The sequence below is a fragment of the Podarcis bocagei genome, assembly GCF_964188305.1.
Source record: "Podarcis bocagei genome assembly, chromosome: 10".
Taxonomy (NCBI): domain Eukaryota; kingdom Metazoa; phylum Chordata; class Lepidosauria; order Squamata; family Lacertidae; genus Podarcis; species Podarcis bocagei.
Genome location: NC_138135.1, coordinates 6,047,794 through 6,063,026, shown reverse-complemented (window position 1 = coordinate 6,063,026; position 15,233 = coordinate 6,047,794). Strand labels below are relative to the sequence as shown.

The 15,233-nt window shown below is 46.0% G+C and overlaps 1 protein-coding gene across 1 annotated transcript in view; it reads right to left on the bottom strand.

Annotated features, from left to right (window-relative positions):
* Nucleotides 1-356: 356 nt before the first annotated feature.
* The window catches only part of LOC308595799 (C-type lectin LmsL-like), a 123,580-nt gene continuing 108,703 nt past the window's right edge, over nucleotides 357-15,233 (bottom strand). The window contains exon 7 of the transcript XR_014012118.1: nucleotides 357-410. The gene's annotated coding sequence lies outside the window, so the exon portion shown is untranslated. The remainder of the gene's footprint in view (nucleotides 411-15,233) is intronic.

The window sequence follows — 15,233 nt, the reverse complement described above, 5'->3', positions numbered from 1 at the left end:
TACTGGTTCCTTCCTATCATATGGATCCAATTCAGGATGTGCACCATATACAATCCTTAAGCAAGGTATAAAGGTAAAGGGACCCCTGACCATTAGGTCCAGTCGTGGCCGACTCGGGTTGCGGCGCTCAACTCGCTTTATTGGCCGAGGGAGCCGGCATACAGCTTCCAGGTCATGTGGCCAGCATGACTAAGCTGCTTCTGGTGAAACCAGAACAACGCATTGAAACGCCGTTTACCTTCCCGCTGGAGCGGTACCTATTTATCTACTTGCACTTTGACGTGCTTTCGAACTGCTAGGTGGGCAGGAGCAGGGACCGATCAACTGGAGCTCACCCCGTCGTGGAGATTCGAACCGCCAACCTTCTGATCGGCAAGTCCTAGGCTCTGTGGTTTAACCCACAGCCCCACCTGCGTCCCTCTGCGTCATGTTTTAATAATGGGTTAAAAAGGTAAAGGTAAAGGACCCCTGACTGTTAGGTCTAGTCGTGGACGACTCTGGGGTTGCGGCACTCATCTAGCTTTACTGGCCGAGGGAGCCCGCGCTTGTCCGCAGACAGTTTTTCCAGGTCATGTGGCCAGCATGACTAAGCCGCTTCTGGCGAAACCAGAGCAGCGCACGGAAACGCCATTTACTTTCCCGCCGGAGCAGTACCTATCTATCTACTTGCACTTTGACGTGCTTTCGAACTGCTAGGTTGGCAGGAGCAGGGATCGAACAACGGGAACTCACCCCATCGCGGGGATTCGAACCGCCGACCTTCTGATTGGCAAGCCCAAGAGGCTCAGTGGTTTAGACCACAGCACCACCTGCGTCCCACACAACACATTTAAAAGGCCATAAATTAGACCAAGGCCTGGGAGAAGAGGAATGCTCTTGCCTGGTGCCTGGCACAGCCATTGTGATTAATCTTGAATTGTTTTGTAGACAGATGAAACAGGCTATTGGGAGACATTAATGAGTATGAAAACGAGTCAGTCGTAATAACGAAAGACATTGGAATTTTAAATATATATAATTGCCTGCATGAGATTATGATGAGGCTCAGTGGTTTAGACCACAGCGCCACTCGTGTCCCTAATAATGGGTTATGAACCTTAAAAGTAGGACGTCCTGAGTCCATATAGTTACCAAAACCATTCCTTAACTTTTCCTTAACGTTTTAAACCAGGAGTGTATAGGGAAGCTTCCTGTCATGCAAAAACACACTGAGACTCCGCCTGACACGCCAGAACTTTTGTATTAGCAGCAGCGCCATCACTAGATTCAAGGAGGCAGAGACAAAACCGGAGTCACATATGTGCTTGAAAGAGAGTTTATTCGTCTGTGTGTCACACACAGGCCAGGCAGGAAAGAGGCGAAGGTGCTGGAACATAGCAAGGACAATGGCTTGGGCCCCCATGAAAGGAAAGGACTCAAAGCCAACCCTGTTATTCAATGCCTGGGGCTCATGGAAGCTGTTTGGAAAGCCATGGCAAACTGCTGCACTCAGTACAATGAAAATCGGCACAGAAAGGGAAACTTTTCCTCACACTTATTATCATTCCATAGAGCAAGGTCTGGAAGAAATCAGAAAGAAATGTCACCAGGTTTTCCCTACTGAAACAGTGCTATTTATCACAGCTGGTAAAATGATACAGATGGTATCATGCGGCTCACACATGAGAGCACATAGCGTTTTCAAGAAAAACCTTTAAAAAGGAACTTTCCAAATTCTTTAAACATTGCAGGTTTTGTTTTTCTTTTTTAGTCTTTTAAAAAGACTAGGGCCAGTTGTGACTGACTCTGGGGTTGTGGCGCCCATCTCGCTTTATTGGCCGAGGGAGCTTCCAGGTCATGTGGGCAGCATGACTAAGCCGCTTCTGGTGAACCAGAGCAGCACACGGAAACACCGTTTACCTTCCCGCTGGAACGGTACCTATTTATCTACTTGCACTTGATATGCTTTTGAACTGCTAGGTGGGCAGGAGCAGGGACCAAGCAACGGGAGCTCACTCTGTCGCGGGGATTCCAACCGCCGACCTTCTGATCGGCAAGCCCTAGGCTCTGTGATTTAACCCACAGAGCCACCCGCATCGCTTTTAGAGGTGCATTAAAATCTGGGTGTGGGTGCATGTACTATTGAGGTATCGAGCATTTAATTGCCCTTCTTGTACCTCTAATTTCGGCTCTGCTGAAGGAGAGGACTATGGGCAAGATCAGCTGTGCCAGATGACAGGGACTGATGGAGACTCCCCTTTATTCTTGAACTGAAAATTGATATATGCCACCTAGAGCACAGGGCAAAGAAAACTCTGAAGGATGAGCTCTGCTCTTTAGCAACAGCTTTTCTTAAAAACAAACAAATAAACAAACAAAACAAAAAACCATTGGTGGTGCATTTGCCAAATGATGGGGGCGGGGGAAAATCTAATATCTGATCCCTTTGATTTTCAATCTATAATCAATAGTGGCAATCAATCTGGTATACATGCTATATCACAGGCACATCCAATGGGTAGATTGTGATCTACCAGTAGATCACAGGACACCTGTGGTTCGTCACTGGCTCCCCACAAAGAAGCTCAACAACTTTGGCTCCCCTACTTTGGTTCAACATTTTAGCTCTGTACCCCTAACTTCAATGACCTGAACCCCTGAACCCCCCCCCCCAAATGGGTTAGATCACAGGCGGTCTGTAACTCTCTGAGTAGATCACAGTTTCTTGGGAGTTGGCCACCCCTGCTATATCAGAATTTGGGATCTCTGCAATATTAGTAATACAGCAAAGTTTGCCAAAGAGAAAAGGTGTGCTGCACACACAAAGCTTCATTTCAAAGCGGGTGGCACTGTGATCTAAACCACTGAGCCTCTTGGCCTTGGTGATCAGAAGGTCAGCGGTTCGAATCCCCGCGACGGAGTGAGCTCCCGTTGCTCTGTTCCAGCTCCTGCCAACCTAGCAGTTCGAAAGCTCGTCAAAGTGTAAGTAGATAAATAGGTACCACTCGGGCAGGAAGGTAAACAGTGTTTCCATGCACTGCTCTGGTTTCGGTGTTCTGTTGCACCAGAAGCGCCTTAGTCATGCTGGCCACATGACCCAGAAAACTGTCTGTGGATAGACGCCAGCTCCCTTGGCCAGTAAAGCGAGATGAGCGCCACAACCCCATAGTCATGTTTGACTGGACTTCATCATCCAGGGGTCCTTTACCTTACAAGCATGGGAAAAGGAAGTCCTCACTGGTGCCAGATATGAGTAAGTAAGATTTCTCATATGACAGACAGGCTCTGAGACTGTGTCCTGGTTCAAATAAAGCTCTTATTGCAACTGAGGACTCAGCTAGACTGGTAAAAAAAAAGTGATTTATATGTGTTGTATGTGCGATATAACACCCTGCCATCAGATTGCGATGTGGAGTCCTGTTTGTCTCTACCTGCTTTCCCTGTTTAAATTTATGCTTTAAACTGAAATGCTTCTTCGACATGTCTAGATCCAGCCTGACAAGCCCTGTGTGACTGCTAATCTGTTTTGTGGACTATACAACCAGTGCTGCCCTGCCCTGAAGACTTAGGGTTGCCACACCTCTTTTTGTCAGCTGACTGGCTCTGAGATGGGACTCTCCTGCTGCAATTCAAAATCCCAATTTTCAAATGCAGCTGCCCAAGAACATTCTGAATTATGCAGTTAAACTTGCGCTTGCTATACAGTGCGTATCTGCAAAGGGTTGCCTTAATAGGGAGGGAAAGTTTTAAACAAATTATTTAGGAAAATCTTGTAAAAGTAAAGAGTATTAGACAAATGTTGGAATGAAATTATTTGGCTTTAGCAGAAATATTAAAAAGAATTATGTAAGAATATGTCGTGGTTAAGAGAATTTGGTATAAATAAGATTAAAGTTTTAAGTTTTAGGGCTTTTTATGGTAAGATAAGGTTAAAATAGATTAAGGTAATTTAAGATAAGGTTAAAATAGATTAAGGTAATTTAATGACAGAATACTATGAAAGATGGAAAGGATTTGCTGAGATAATTAATAACTAGAATACAAAAAAGGGAGGTGTGAGGAGGTCGATGAAACAAGGTAATGACAGTTAATGATTTGGGAATATTGGATTTGTTTTTAATTTTTTTGTCTATTTTTGCTTTTTGCTTTTGATGTGTTTTGTTTTTCTCTCTTTTTGACCTTGTTTTCTTTTTATTGATTCGTATTGTTTAAATGCTATTTGGTTTTTTTCTTGTTTTTTTCCTTTGTTTCTTTGTAATCTTAAAATTCTCAATAAATATTTTTTTAAAAAATAAATAAATAGGGAGGGCAGGAATGAAGAATTGGAAGACTGAAATTAAGAGGAAATGTTCTCTGAACCCTACCAAGGTGGTCAAATCTCCTTACTTCCAGCATTCAGTGCTACACAGTGCTCTTTTTCCCGGGCGTGCGGTTCCCCAACTGCCCAAGGCATGTAGTCAGCTGACGAAAAATCTGCCCACCTCCACCTTGGGAACTGTAGAGACAGCAAAAGGGTCAGTGTCTTTTTGAGAAAGCAGCACCATCCAATTCTACCTCCTCATCCCTGACTCAGACTCTTTCATTGGCTCTGCCCAAGTAAAAGACAAGACAAAACCCATATGGATTTCCAAAGTATGTAAGGATTTGCTGAGTTACAATAGTCAGTTTGGGGGAAAATATTAGGCGGGCAATGGTCTCACCAACATGGAATGGAGACAGTGTGGGGTGTAACATAAGCATAACAGCCTTGGCCCAGTATACCTGAAGGAACGTCTCCACCCGCATCGTTCAGCCCTGAGGTCCAGCTCTGAGGGCCTTCTGGTGGTTTCCTACCTGTGAGAAGTGAGGTTACCAGGAACCAGGCAGAGGGCCTTCTCAGTGGTGGCGCCCGCCCTGTGGAATGCCCTCCCATCAGATGTCAAGGAGATAAACAGCTATCTGACTTTTAGAAGACATCTGAAGAAAGCCCTGTTTAGGGAAATTTTTAATGACTGGTGTTTTATTGTGTTTTTAATCTTTTGTTGGAAGCCTCCCAGAGTGGCAGGGGAAACCCAGCCAGATGGGCAGGGTATAAATAATAAATAATTATTATTATTATTGTTATTATTATTATTATTATTATTATTAGTCAAGTACAACACTTCCTGTTTGCCCAGAGTGGACACACAGGAGGGTGTTATTCCACAGCCAGGAGGACTTCGTGTCACATCCTCAGCGTGTGACCAGGTAGGTGGGCATGACCCCGGAAGACCCCATAAAAGGGCCAGTCACACCGCCACCTCCCTTCTCTTGATGTTCTCTTGATACTGATGTATTTTGCTGTCTGCTGGCCCTTAGCCACCAGGACACGGGCTCATTCCCATACAGGATGAACTCTAACCCTCTTCTGTAACTCTGAGCCAGGCTTCCTCAACCTTGGCCCTCCAAGATGTCTTTGGCCTACAACTCCCATGATCCCTTGCTAGCAGGACCAGTGGTCAGGAATGATGGGAGCTGTAGTCTCAAAACATTTGGAGGGCCGAGGTTGAGGAAGCCTGCTCTAAGCTAAAACCTGTCTTCAGGGATACAACCGTGAACTGAATGTGAGTAAATTTCTTAATACTTTTAAAAGAAGACTTTTGTGTCTTTATTCTTTTTAGGAGGGATAAAAGGGGGCTTTTGCGGGAGGTGGGGGAAAGGGACAGAGTGTGCGGGGAAAATATCTAATTTACCTTAAAAACCATTGTAAACAATTAAAATTATTAGTAGGATTGGAATAACACTTGTAGTTTACTGTTAAATTTTGGGTGTCATGGAGATGTCATAGATTTGGATTAATAGACGAGATGCAGGAGGAAAAGGTTAATATAAGGACCCACAAAGGGGAGGAGGGAAATTCAGGAGACTCTCCGGAAACTCTCTTTCTGTGTTGGCTGTTTGATAACCATTTGCAAATTGGTAAAATCTGAAAAACTAAATAATTTGTTTGTTTTAAAGGAGAAAAATGAAACAAGATGCCAAATGTAAAGGAAGCCAGGACCTCTGTCCCTCTAACATTCATACCAAAGAGGGGATAGTGGCAGGTGCACCATTAGCAGAGGAAGGGGGTGTGGGGGTGCGGCCTGCCCTGGGTTTCATCCCTGAGGGGGGGTGACATCGCCGTGCCGCTCTCCCTGGGACGCTCGCCACAGCAGCGCTCCCCAGGAGGCTTGCTGGCAGTGGCGCACGCCCGGGAGGCCACCGTTGTACCGTTGTAGGCCTGGGAGGCTCGCCACTGTTGCGCACTCAGCAGGCTCGCCGCCACCAGCGCAGCCCCCATGTGCCATGCCGTCCCTATGGGTGGTTTGCCCCGCCCCTGAGCGCCCCGCCCCAGGATAGCAGCAAAAATCTCAGGCTGCCTCTACTCACCTTGCCACCTTTCATCCTGTGCATCCCAATCCAGACCTGATTCTTAGGTTGAACGAGCTTAGCTAGTTCTTTGGCCACAACGGCCATTTCTTCACGGTTGGCAATGGTGGCAAGATGCACCTGTGGGCTGTAGGCTTGGCATTTGGCCTGAGAGAGAACGAGGAAAAGGAGTCGGTTAGCCCAATGAACAGACGGTCGCCTCGTGAATACTACAAAGTTCTTCTTATTCCTTCTGTGCATCTGAACAAACAATCACTTCTGAGGGATAGCAGGAGAGGTCACACACACCCCTGCCAAGTTTCCCTGAACCGGCATTTTACCCTAAAAGAGCAATGGAGCAGGAAGAGAAGTGGAGCAGGGAAAGGAAGTAAATTGTGGCACCAGCTAGTTTTGGTGAGGATTATTGTCATTTATCGCTACTTAGCAACACCCCTTCTCATTTCCTGAACCCTTCCGCTATATTTTCTGGCTAGCAGCTACCATAGGTAAAGGTAAAGGGACCCCTGACCATTAGGTCCAGTCATGGCCAACTCTGGGGTTGCGGCACTCATCTCGCTTTACTGGCCGAGGGAGCCAGCGTACAGCTTCTGGGTCATGTGGCCAGCATGACTAAGCCGCTTCTGGCGAACCAGAGCAGCACACGGAAACGCCGTTTACCTTCCCGCCGGAGCGGTACCTATTTATCTACTTGCACTTTGACGTGCTTGTGAACTGCTAGGTGGGCAGGAGCAGGGACTGAGCAACAGGAGCTCACCCCGTCGCAGGGATTTGAACCACCGACCTTCTGATTGGCAAGCCCAAGGCTCTGTGGTTTAACCCACAGCACCACCCGCGTCCTTAGCAGCTACCATAGTCCCATATAAATAAACCTTAATAAAAAGCCCTCTCTCTGTGTGTGTAATCAATAATGAATACCAATATGAAGTGCTTCCCCCCCCCCTTCTAAAAAACTATTTAGGAGTACTCTCATTTTGACTCAAGAAAACCACCATTTTATAGTTCGAATCGGGGAAAATAAATACAGGCAATGGACAAAAGCGCAAAGATTCACAAAACGTGGAGGAAACACACTGCCAATATGACAACATGCCCTTACCATATGGACAAACCATTGTTTTCTTCAATTACTACTGCACAATTCGACGACTACTCCCTCCCTTTGATCCTGGGGTACATTTGCTTGGCCAAGGTTTTTACCAAAGGAAAAGGGGTTCACCTGTTGCAGGATCTCATGGCTTCCAAGGGTGTGGATTTGATGGTAGCTTAAAGATCATCAGAGAAATAAGTTTTGGCATGCAATGCAAGTCGGGCAGCAAAGACAGGGGCTTAGGGATTTGGTGTGGAGAAGTTCCAAGATTCATGCCTTACCTCTGCTCTGTTCCAAGATTCTGGGTTCTTGTTGTATTTATAGCAAAATCGGGAAAAGGAGAACCAGTCTTCGGGGCAGAGGCCTCCTGAGCCTTTCACTGGAGAAGGAAAGGAGGGTCAGAGGGGAAGCAGGGTTTGTTTCCCAACAAAGCCACTTCCGCCTTTCGAAGGAGGTGGAGTTGTGGGCTTCACCGCCCAGCTCCGTGAGATTGGGGAGATTCCCGGCCGCGTCATCCTCTAGCCAGCAAATTGGCTGGCTCTGGGGGCATGGTCTGCCCTATTTAAGGCAGGACACGGCCGGGGATCTCCCTCTTTCCCGCCTGCCAGCTGTTCCTGTTTTTCCCACCCTCCCGCCCTATAAGGTTTTTGTTCCTTGACCTTGCTATGGACCTTGGTTGGTCGCCATTGAGGGGCCTGGTAGGAATTTTTCCACTTGGCAAATTGGCACCAGCCACTTGGTTTTTGCCTACCTCATAGCAAATCGTCACAACTTTCTGGGTATTGGCGGTTAGGCATTGGTATTGTTCTGTAGATGGCAGAGGGGAGGAAGCGCCATCACCTGTCCCATATACTGAAGGGTAGTCCGGGCGGCGTGGCCCTGTCCGAAGCCTTGGGAGGTGAGGGCCTAAGGCACGCCCCCTAACGGTGACCCCAGGGGAGTTCCTAGTTGATGTGCATCAGCAGGACTCCCCCTACTGGTGGTTAACCCTTCCCAGACTTCAAGCAGACGGGCTGAAGCCGGATATAGTCGGTTAGGACCAATGCCTAAGCCAATACCACTCATCACCTGTAACCAATAAAGTTGTGGCCTTATTTAGCCCATTAACCTTAATAAGGAGACCCCTCTTGATATCTAGCACAGCATATTTTATGTTCCAACATCTCCCATTAAAAAGTCCTGTATAAATTTAGCAGACAATAACAAACCTAGACAGCATCTTAAAAAGTAGAGACATCACCTTGCCAACAAAGGTCCGTATAGTTAAAGTTATGATTTTCCCAGTAGTGATGTATGGAAGTGAGAGATGGACCATCAAGAAGGCTCATGGCCGAAGAATGGATGCTTTTGAATTCTGGTGCTGGAGGAGACTCTTGAGAGTCCCATGGACTGCAAGAAGATCAAACCTCTCCATTCTGAAGGAAACCAGCCCTGAGTGCTCACTGGAAGGACAGATCGTGACGCTGAGGCTCCAATACTTTGGCCACCTCAGGAGAAGAGAAGACTCCCTGGAAAAGACCCTGGTGTTGGGAAAGATGGAGGGCACAAGCAGAAGATGACGACAGAGGACGAGATGGTTGGACAGAGCCAGTGTGGTGTAGTGGTTAAGAGCGGTAGTCACGTAATCTGGGAAACCGGGTTCGTGTCTCCGCTCCTCCACATGCAGCTGCTGGGTGACCTTGGGCCAGTCACACTTCTGTGAAGTCTCTCAGCCCCACTCACCTCACAGAGTGTTTGTTGTGGGGGAGGAAGGGAAAGGAGAATGTTAGCCGCTTTGAGACTCCTTAAAGGGAGTGAAAGGCGGGGTATCAAATCCAAACTCTTCTTCTTCTTCTTCAGTGTTCCCGACGCTACCAGCATGAGTCTGACCAAACTGCGGGAGGCAGTGGAAGACAGAAGTGCCTGACGTGCTCTGGTCCAGGGGGGTCACAAAGAGTCGGACACGACTAAACAACAACAACAACAAAATTTAGCAGACTAACCTTGGCCACCTTTTGAACCGTCTTCAACTTTACTTATTCTGTCCATCAACGCAATGTTATTCTTTCGCAATTCCGTTATTTCTTTACAATAGGCTGCGGAAATTGTTTCCAGCTGGGAGAGTCTTAATTCTACCTTCGCAATGCGATCGATAATGTCCTTCATGGAGCTTTGAGGTGGAGCAGCAGATTTTCCATCATTTGATCTCCAAGCCCTCTCTGTAAGAATAAGCAAAACATTGGGCTCTTCAGAAGGGCTCATTTCGCCAACAGCTGGCATCTACAAGCTCTTTACAAGAACGGAGGAGAAATTTGATTCAGTTGTTATTATTTAATTTAATTTATTACAGTCGTACCTTGGAAGTCGAGCAGAATCTGTTCCAGAAGTGTGCTTGACTTCCAAAACGCTCAGAAACCAAAGCGTGGCTTCTGATTGGCTGCAGGAAGCTCACTTCTGGGTTTGTGGCATTTGGGAGCCAAAACATCTGAGTACCAAAGCGTTCAGGATTCAAGGTATGACTGTAGTTGCTTTATCTATTTGCCATGGCAACTCAAAGTTACTCACAACATGAGTTATCAGCCTGCCCACCTCATGCAGACAGTAAAACCATAGGAAATATACATTAGAACAGCCCACCTGCTCTAAAAGGCCACAGATTGTTAAAGGTCAAATGCTTGGTTAATAAGGAATGTTTTTGGCTGATGACTGAAGATGGGTAATGTTAGCGCCAGGCGAAGCTCCCCAGCAAAAACATCCCAATAATGGGGAGCCACCACTGAAAAGATCCATTGTTCTTGTGTTTCCACCCTCCAAATCTCCCATGGAAGGGACACATGAAGAAGGGGCCTTGGATGGTGACGACAACTATTGTAGCTGCCTGAACCTGGACCTAGGGACAGAGATGGACTTCCATGATTGCAAAAGCAGGAATGATAGCTGGAGGGGACCAGAGATGTATTTCTACGGCTGCAAAACGTAATAGTCTAACATTCGTGTAGTTGCCATGCTTGGCCAAACCAGATAGTTGAGCTGGTTAATTATAAGCTAAAAATGAAGCTAGTTGACTCTTGAGGTCAACGCTTTCCTGCTTTCTCAAAGGAAGGGAGATACAATGAGGAACGACAAAACTTGACTTGGCTGGTTCTACCAGCTAGTTTCAGAAGGGAAAGTTTGAACTGTTAGCTATGGAAATATATATTCTCCTTCTCCTTCTCCTTCTCCTTCTCCTTCTCCTTCTCCTTCTCCTTCTCCTTCTCCTTCTCCTTCTCCTCCTCCGTCTCCTTCTCCTTCTCCTTCTCCTTCTCCTCCTTCTCCTTCTCCTTCTCCTTCTCCTTCTCCTTCTCCTTCTCCTTCTCCTCCTCCGTCTCCTTCTCCTTCTCCTCCTCCGTCTCCTTCTCCTTCTCCTTCTCCTTCTCCTTCTCCTTCTCCTTCTCCTTCTCCTTCTCCTTCTCCTTCTCCTTCTCCTCCTCCGTCTCCTTCTCCTTCTCCGTCTCCTTCTCCTTCTCCTTCTCCTTCTCCTTCTCCTTCTCCTTCTCCTCCTCCTTCTCCTTCTCCTCCTCCTCCTCCTCCTCCTCCTCCTCCTCCTCCTCCTCCTTCTCCTCCTCCTCCTCCTCCTCCTCCTCCTCCTCCTGTATACCACCTTATACCCACAGGTCTCAGGGTGCTTTGCAACATAAAATAACAATATAGAAATACATAATATAAGCAAAACGAACCCAAGCCCTCATGGTTGCCTTGTCCCAGGCAGAATATATCTTCGTGGAAGATGACCAGGAGCCTCAAAAGAGAAAGTCTGAACTTGAGTGATAGAGGCCCCATCTGTACCTAGAGAGCAAGGGGAAAGGATTGGTAGAAAAGTTCATGCGCTCATGCAACTGTATTCAGCCGCATTGCTGGGGGTAGCCATTTGCTTTGACTTAAGCAGGAAGAACTGCTGTAAAAATCCTACCACATCCTTGTAAGGTATTACAATACGAAGCCAGCTACCTCCATTCCAAATGAACACCACCAACATTAATTAGTCGTGTATATGATGTGCTGAATGTGTCCGTGGCATTGCTTAATAAACAACTAGGTAGGGAGCCCCAATCCATGCTTCAAAGAGACTATATAGTGGAAGCTCTACTCATGACCACAATAAGTTCCGGAGGCCCGTCCTTATGGCGAAACGGGACACTGGGAGAGATGCCGTTGTGCGCTTGCGCGAACGGCAATCGCCGCTCCTGCGCATGCGCGAACAGCGAGTGGCGGCGAACCTGCCGGTTACTTCCAGGTTTGCCGCGGTCGCAACCTGGAACGTCCCTGAGCAGAGGCGGTTGTAAGTAGAAGTTCTACTGTACAATGATCTACTGGCAGTGATTTACCTGAACAGATAAGAGCATCCATCTAGTTCAGCACCCTGTTCTCACAGTAGTCAACCTATGGGAAACAGGATGCAGAATTTGAGCATAAGAGCACTTTCCCCTCCTGGGGTTGTTTATAATTGCTCAATTACACATTGAAATGGAGCGTAGGAGCCAACTCCAAGGGGCCCTGGGAGCTTCGACCTCCACAATAAAATATTTGAGAGGGCCAGGCCCCCATAAAGTTGATGGGCATTCCCATTCAAATGGTGTGTGCGCATTGCATCATGTGATCAATTATTCAGGGCAGGGCATATCTACACCCCCACCATATTTTATTCAAGTTGGCACCCCTGAAATGGAGAAATCTGTATATATATTGGTGAAGGGTTTGACACTGGGAAATTCCATGGAAGCACGCTGAAGCTCTCTCCGAGCTCTAACAGATTGATAACTAACTGCTGGTGTTCTCTGCTAACACTCAAGTGAGTGTTTAACCTTAGATCATGTGAAGGGATTCAGTTGCAAATCTCCTGTTAGTCTTTCTCTGGACGCCACAGAAAACATAAGAACGCGATCCTGGTGCCTCTCCATGGAGCTGCATAGTCTTAGGCTGGATGCAGGCTATGGGAGAGACAGAGCTTTGATTTTGGCTCTGATCATAATTCTATATTTGAGAAGAACTTATGCTTGAATATGCATATGTTTTATACCACTTTTTGGAGGTATCATTGCTTGCTGTTGGTACCTGTTTTGAAGAAGTTCCAAAGGGCAGGCGTGCTTGGGCTTGAGAGGCTGTTGTTGTGAGGATATATGCAGCTTCGTGGAGGAAAGGCGGGGTTTTAAAAAAGCAATAAATAAAAACATAATCCTCCGCCACACACACTTTTGCCAGTCAGCTGCTCTCTACAGCTCTCCATTTGCTCTGCTATGGCTCTTAGCCCACCAACACATAACTGTTACGATATAGAAGCAATGCAGCTGCGAGCTGCTGGTAGCTTGAAAGCAAAACATAATGGGAATGTTGGGACTGTTCCGTGGGAAACAGAGGGACAGTCAATTTACAGTGCGAATTAGCTCAGAGTGTAATATGAGCTGTACAGGAAGTACAGGAAGTGTTTGTCACTCGACTGCTGGAGCTTGAAGAGAGCAGTCATGTTTTTGTAATGCTGCAAAGACAGAAATATAGGCATGTAAATACGTTTTCTCTCTATCTCTTTCCCCTGCCAGGGGGGGCAGGAAAGAGGGGGGGATGTTCTTCTCACACTGAGAAGAATCGCCTATCGTGACCTCCCTGGATCTTGCTGGGGAATGCAGCCAGGGAGGTAAACAGGAGATCAAGCCGGGTGCCTGGGAGTGCTGCCAGTTTCTCCAGATAAAGGTTTGATTCCCAACATCAACAACACCAACAGGAGGATTAGGAGGTCCAAGCACCGGAGAGGCTGATTTTTAAAAAATATATCTTTAGTTTAGACAGGCTACTAAGAGATTGTGAACAATGAGCAGAGAGGGTATAAAGAGATTTATTCTTCCTCTCTTACAAAGGGGTTGGTTTTCTAGGACCAAAGCAAGCACACCTTCAAGCACCCCACAATCATCCTATGGAACTCACCACCACAATATGTGATCTTGGCCTTTAGGATAGGCAGGTTTTTTAAAATGATGGCTCAGAGAGAGAAAATTTGTCTCCCAACAAGTATTAGCCATGACTTGGTAGAAACGCAGAGAAACAATAAAAATATCACTACTACTAATGATTATATTTTTGTGCCTGCCAAAGAGCCGTGTCGTGCTTATGATAATATTCTATTCTCTTGTTAACTATGCTGTTTTAAATGTGCATTTTATATTTAACTTCACTTAGCAATGCTTTCTTTTGAAATGTTAAAGATTTCTTTGTGTGTTAACTTTGTTTTGTGTGTTAAATAAGTGTTCTGTAGTTGACCTCCTTTATTTTGAAATCTTTAAGGTAATATTTTATTGTCCTGTTAACCATCTTGCTTTGACTGTATACTTTATATTTGACTTTCTTCAGAAATGCTTGATTCTGGATTGTTTTATTAATGCTTAATATGTTGTAAACTGTTTTGAGGTTTTTCTTAAAAACATAAAGCAGTATAGAAATGAATAATAATAACAACAACAACAACAACAACAACAATAATAATACAACCAATTTATTAACCACCTAAAGCAGCGTATTAAGTAGCAACCCCCCTTTTCTTCCTCTGTGACTTCTGCTGTGCCGTCTAAATGCCCTGCCTTGCTTCTACATCCATGCATGATATTTCTAACTCAATCTTCACCAACCAAGCACCTGGGAGGAATTGCAATCGAATAACTACAGCTTTTTAATAAATCTATTATATAACATTGAAACTGATATAGTAAAACTTAACCCTCCTGCACTGCAGGGGGTTGGATCAAACAATGCTTTCCAACTCCACGATTCTTTAAATCCATGATTGTTGGCAAGCAAACCCTGCAAATTTCAAACCCAGCCACAGTTTATTTCGTCCTCCCGACGGAGACCCATCCATTTCCCTTCCAACTTTTCATGTGCATTTGCCTCTACTGAGAGCCTCTGAAAGATTAGCAAAGCCAAAGAGAACTACTTACCTCTTTGTCTGACTGCCTTTTCCCAATTAACTTGTCCAGGGCAAGGGAAACTTTTGTTCCTTCTGCACAGGTTTCTATATACAGAGACTGCCAGGGGGACGCATGTGCTGGCAATGCAGTCATCAGTCACAACCTATTAGAACAACAGTTTACTTTTCCAGGTGAGCAGTGACCTGTGAACCAGGAACTCCCAATGAACTGGTGTAGGGTGCATGGAGAATATGATATTAAAAGCTGAAGTTCTGAACAGGACAGACATAAACGATTGGGACATTTCTTTCAATTCTGATCACTGGTCCACTGAGCTCACTACTGGGTCTAAACGGACAGTCAGACTTGGGTTGCCATATTTCAAAGTTGCTAAGTTTTTTGGGGGAAAGTTGTTGAGCTTTGCCATTTTTGAACTATTTTTCAATGGAAAATTGGCAAAAACGACAGAGCTGCCATATGTTCGGATTTTCCTGGACCTTTTTCCAATTTACGCCCAGACACTGCTGCTGACTGCAGTATTCTGGATATGTCCAGGAAATTCAAGACATATTGCAATCCTAACAGAATCTCTCCAGGGGTTCAGGCAGGAGTTTTTCCTAACCTTATCAGAAGATGTTGGGGACTGAACCTGTGGTGCTGTGGTCTAAACCACTGAGCCTCTTGGGCTTGCCGATCAGAAGGTCGGCGGTTCGAATCCCTGCGACGGGGTAAGCTCCTATTGCTCTGTCCCAGCTTCTGCCAACCTAGCAGTTCTAAAGCATGCCAGTGCAAGTAGATAAATAGGTACCATTGCAGGGGTAAGGTAAACGGCATTTCCATGCTTCTGGTGAACCAGAGCAGCGCACGGA